The sequence below is a fragment of the Nomascus leucogenys genome, chromosome 10 (genome assembly GCF_006542625.1).
Source record: "Nomascus leucogenys isolate Asia chromosome 10, Asia_NLE_v1, whole genome shotgun sequence".
Classification (NCBI taxonomy): Eukaryota; Metazoa; Chordata; class Mammalia; order Primates; family Hylobatidae; genus Nomascus; species Nomascus leucogenys.
The window spans coordinates 86055743-86061742 of record NC_044390.1 but is presented as its reverse complement, the minus strand read 5'-3'; positions in this window follow the sequence as shown (position 1 = coordinate 86061742).

Sequence of the window (6000 nt, the reverse complement as noted above, 5' to 3'; positions counted from 1 at the left end):
ATCTGAGTCACACTGAATGGTGCAAGAAGACACTCGGCCCACAGTCTGGGGTCAGTCTACCGATCCTATAGTAGAATGCCACTACCAAGCTGGTCATATGCCTAGACTGGCTCCCTTAAACCATGGGATAGCATTGAATTCCAAGGTAGTTGAAGAAAACCACGAAATTTTCATATATGGGGGGGTAACAATCCCCATCAAGCAGAGGAATTTGAAGATTCATAGTTTGCATGTCACATTTATTACACAGTGTCTTGTGCCTAGTAAGTGCTCAGTAAATGGTAAATGGTAAATTCTCGTACTGGGGAAATGTATTAGAGCTTGAGAGAAGCCAAAAATTTATTCTTCTGGGTAGCTCTTAAATATTCCAACTTGCATTAGTTTTCCTAGCTGATGGAAAATCTATTTTACTCCACATTGTTCCTTTTTAGAGAACAATTCAAGTCTCTCTTAGTGGATGGAGAAAGATGCAGAGAGAAGCAAGAAGAATGCAGGAGGCTACAAGCTGTAGGTTCAAGGAAGCTTTAGTGCCACAAAAATTCACAGGACCAGAAGGCAAAAGCCTTGGGTTTGTGTCCTTACTCTTTTCAGCGAGCTTTTGGAAGCGACCCCTTCTACTATCGGACATGGCTTGGTGTTATGAACTGTTTTAACGAAAACCACATCTGTTCCTTTTTCAACTTTTTCACCACTAGCTCATTTGTTTTTTTGTTTGTTTTTTCGTTTTGCTTTTTTTATTCATCCAATGTGTATAAGGCATCTATTGTGAGCCTGAAACTGTTCTTGTTGCTGAAGAAATAGCACCAGGAAATGAATCAGACCTAGATCTGCCTTCACAAAATGTTTCAAAGAAGTGCAGAGTTATGACAGGAATGCATGATGACCTCATGTAGTCTTGGGGGTAGAGGGGAGGAAGTTCAGGGAAGGCTTCCTAGAGAAAGTAACATTTAATCTGAGACCTGGAAGATAAGAAGTTAGCATTCAAGTTTTTCCTTGAGGAGCAACACAGAAAAATGTTTCACCTTTCAAATTTGAAGTTGGCTCTCTAGCCTCCTTTCCTAGCACTGCCCTGTGCTGTCACTCTGACCACAGTGGTCCACACTGAGGACTCATCTTCTCCCGTAATAACCTTCTCTTTCCTCAGACCACATAATTCTAGGCCCTTTATCATCCTAATTGACCCCACTATCAACAGGCTTCATTTTGCCAAAACTTCTAAACAGGTGATGCATCTTCATTAATTTTTATTCTTGGACTCCCTAGCAAGTGAACCAAGGATGAAAAATTATACATCGATGGCAACAACAAAAAAAAATCAGCGTTTTCTTATATGCACAAGGCTCCACATCAGGAGTGCTTTCCTTTCTATTTGGAAGTGTTTCTAGAAATTGAATTATATGCCAAGCAATGAGCCAGATACTAAGAATAAGATGATTTCATGCAAGTTGGCTTCTCCAGGAATCAGAAGTCAGGAGAGACTTAGGAATTCAAAGGGGTGACTGGGGAGTTATACATGCAAAAAGGAAAAGGGAGGAAGCTGAACTGAGCAGGAGGAGACATCAGACCTGACTTTGGACCTGACCAAGTCTCTACTAGCCAAATGGGGGGCTCTGGAATAAGCACTGCCCTTTAGAGGAGTGACCCACTGAGCAGAAATGACCAGGTCTTGTACCTTCCACCACCTTTCTCAGTTATAGATTAGGGGCTGTCTTGAGAATAGCATGCCCTCAGCTCTCATCATCTTGCTCAATCCTTGGCCAGGGGTTCTCCTGAGAATAGTATAACCTTGGTTTAAAAATTGAGGCAAATACTGATTAAGCAAACAGCTGGAGGTTGTCAGTTAGCCTCACTCATTGAAACTGGGCAATGAGTCCTTTCTTGAAGGAAGATCTGAGCAGTGCATCTCCATATCTGCCACAATGGTACACAAAAATGAAATGATTGCTGCCCTGTGGAAGCCTGTAGCCTGGGAAGACAGACTCTGAGCTGCTAATTACACAACAAACCTTTTAGTAATGACTATAATTTTTTAAAGAAAGCATTCTTGTACATTGAAAACTACAAAACATTGTTATAAAAAATTAAAGAAGACCTAAAGAAATGGAAACATATCCCATTTTCATGGATTGGAACACTTCATATTGTTAAGATGACAGTACGCACCAACCTAATCTACAGATTCAATGCAGTTGCTACCAAAATTCCAGCTGCCTTTATTGCAGAAATGGACAAGTTGGCTGTAAAATTCATATGAAACTGCAAGGTAGCCCAAAACAAACTTACAAAAGAAAAACAAAGTTGGAGGATGTTCACTTCCCAATTTCAAAATTGACTGCAAAGCTACAATAAGCAGAACAATGTGATGCTGGAAATGATAGACACATAGATCAAAGGAGCAGAATTGGAAGCCCAGAAATAAACTCACGTGTCTATCATCAACTGATTTTCTTTTTCTTTTTTTTTTGAGACGGAGTCTCGCTCTGTCGCCCAGGCTGGAGTGCAGTGGCACAATCTCGGCTCACTGCAAGCTCCGCCTCCCGGGTTCACGCCATTCTCCTGCCTCAGCCTCCCAAGTAGCTGGGACTACAGGCGCCCGCCACCACGCCCGGCTGATTTTTTGTATTTTTTAGTAGAGACGGGGTTTCACCGTGGTCTCGATCTCCTGACCTCGTGATCCGCCCGCCTCGGCCTCCCAAAGTGCTGGGATTACAAGCATGAGCCACCACGCCCGGCCTCATCAACTGATTTTCAACAAGGGTACTAATGCCATTCTATGGAAGAAAGAATAATCTTTTCAGCTTATGGTTCTAAGACAACCATGCAGCCACATGCAAAAGAATGAAGTTAGAACCCTACCTAAGACGTATACAAAAATCAACTCAAAAATGATCAGAGACCTAAATGTAAAAGTTAACTCATAAAACTCTTAGAAGGAACCATAAGTGTAAATCTTCATAACCTTGGATTAGGCAACACTTTCATAAGTATGAAAACAAAAACAAAGCAACAAGAGAAAAAATAAATAAACTGAACTTCATCAAAATTAAAAACTTTCATGCATCAAAGGATGGTATTTAAAAAGTGAAAATGGGGCTGGGCGTGGTGGCTCACACTTGTAATCCCAGCACTTTGGGAGGCCGAGGTGGGCGGATCATGAGGGAGGCCGAGGCAGGCGGATCATGAGGTCAGGAGATCGAGAACATCCTGGCTATCACGGTGAAACCCTGTCTCTACTAAAAAAATACAAAAACCTAGCTGGGCGTAGTGGCGGGCGCCTGTAGTCCCACCTACTCAGGAGGCTGAGGCAGGAGAAGGGCATGAACCCGGGAGGTGGAGCTTGCAGTGAGCCGAGATCATGCCACTGCACTCCAGCCTGGGCCACAGGCGAGACTCCATCTCAAAAAAAAAAAAAAAAAAAAAAGTGAAAATGGGTGGCTGGGCACAGTAGTTCACACCTGTAGTCCCAGCAGTTTGGGAGGCTGAGGCAGGAGGATTGCTTGAGTCCAGGAGGCAGAGGCTGCAGTGAGCCAAGATCATGCCACTGCACTCCAGCCTGAGTGACAGAGAGAGACCCTGTCTCAAAAAAAAAAAAAAAGGCAATCCACAGAATTGCATAAAATATTTGTAAATCACGTATCTGATAAGAGTACAGTATCTAGAATATACAAGTCTTATAACTCAACAAAAACAACAACAGAAAACCAAACAACCCAATTTTAAAGTGGGAGAAAGAACTGAATAGATATTTCTCCAAAGAAGATATATAAATGGCACTAAGCACATGGAAAGATGCTTAACATCATTAGTTATTAGGCAAATGCAAATGAAAACCACAGAGATATCACTTCCCATCCACTAGGATGGCTACAATCAAAAAAAAGAGGAAATTATCAACTGTTGGTGAAGATGTGGAAAAATTAGAACCCTTGTCCTCAAGAAGTCAAACAAAGAACTACCATATGACACAGAAATTCCATTCCTAGCTGTATACCTAAGAGAATTGGAAACATACATTCAAACAGAAGTTTGTACACAAATGTTCATAGCAGTATTATTTATAATAGCTAAAAAGTAGAAATGCTCCAAATGTTCATCAGTGGACGAATGAACAAAATCTGGGGTATTTCCATACAATGGAATATTATTCAGCCATAAAAAAGAATGAGGTGCTGACACATGCCACAACATGGATTAACTGTGAAAATATTTTGCTAAGTAAAAAATGCCAGTCACAAAAGGCCACATATTATGTAATTCCATTTATATGAAATATCCAGAATAAGCAAATCCATAGAGACAGAAAGTAGCTTAGTGCTTGCCAGAGGCTCAGGAGAGTGAATGGGGAGTGACTGCTTAATGAGTACAGGATCTCTTTTTGGGGTGATGAGAATGTTCTGGAATTGGAGAGCGGTGATGGTTGCAGAGCATTGTGAATATACAATAAACCACTGAATGGGATACTTTAAAATGGTTTAAAAAGTGAATTTTGTGTTATGTAGAAAAAAGTGAAGGAGAAAGAAGAGGTGCGGGGTGTGGTGAGGACAATCTAACAGGACAGCCCTGCCTGATCTGGAGCAGTCACGGAAGGCTTGAAGATCAATGGCTTTTTTTATTCTTCTCAAGGCCCATCTCCAACTTTCAAGGGTTATCTTGCCCCAACTGCTGGGGCTTTGATAACCCAGGTTTCCAGGGGTGGATGATGTAGGTGAAGATCCCCAACAAGGTCATTTTCTCTCCCCAACTGAACAGAAAGAAGAGCTGGGGGAGGAGAGGAAAGTGTGCACAGGCATCACCCAGGAGGAAGACAGAGAGAGGGGACAAGAAAACATTATTTTCTTCTTTTTGTCTCCAAAGCCAGGTGACAGAGAATGGAAATGGGGAATGTAGATCAAAATGTAATTTTCCCTTACAAGCTGCAGTGAGGCCAGGGGCTGGGGGGTGGCCTGCCCTGGGGAGCTGCTCACATGGCAATAACTCACCAGCAGCTCTGCACAAAAGCGGTGCTTATTAAAGGTCAAACGGAGCCAGCAGGGGGATAGTGGGGGAACGGTTGATGGAAGCAATAAAGGGACACAAGAGAGACATGGGGCCATTGGGAAGGGCTGATTCTGATTAAGAATTTGTCCCAAGCAAGGCAGAGGTCAGTCATTCAAGTCAGGAGGTGATGCCCCTGACACCCACCAGGGACCCCTGGGCTGGAAAATGCTGCCTTTGTCTTTATGAACCAAGAATTTCCCTGGCCCCGTGCAAACATCAATAGTGAATCAATAAAACACTGGCTTGTATGAGAAACAATTATCGGCAAGCCAGAAAAACAGCATTGGGAGCCCTCTGCCTCCGCTCATCTGCAAGGTGGATGGGGAGGTTGCTAAACTCTCAGAGGTCAGATGGCTGAGGAATGATCTAACCACTCAGGTGCTCAGGACTGGTCAACTCATCATCACCACGTAAATTCTACTATCTGTCAAACATTCTGCAGAGCTCACAATCCTACAGAATTTTCTCAACAACCCACAAGTGCTGTTATTATTCTCATTTTATAGTCAGGAATACTAAGTCTTAGAGAGCTAAGTCATCTGCCCAATAGCACTTAGCTACTGAAAAGGCAGAGTTAGGGCATGACACCAATCTATCCAACCCCAAACCCTGAGCTCTCAGCTATAATAAACGGCCTCTCACAATAATCAAGTGACTATTGAGTGCCTACTATGTGCCTGGCCATGAATGCTTTGCTGGGATTTGGGCTGAGTCTTTTTTTCCCCCTCAGGGCCTCGGCGTTCTCATTGATCACATGGGGAGTTATCACTGATGCTCCTGTCTAGGAGGGAAGCTCAGAGGATCAAGTCAAACTCAGAGCTTCATTTGGCTATCCAAATGAATATGCATTTGGAAAATGGGCCCTCTGTGCACCTAAGAGGCTGTCCCCCTCACCATCTTTCCTGTCTCTGACATGCCTAGTATGCAGGACAATGCCAGAACAGACAGGCATCAGGGTTCCGA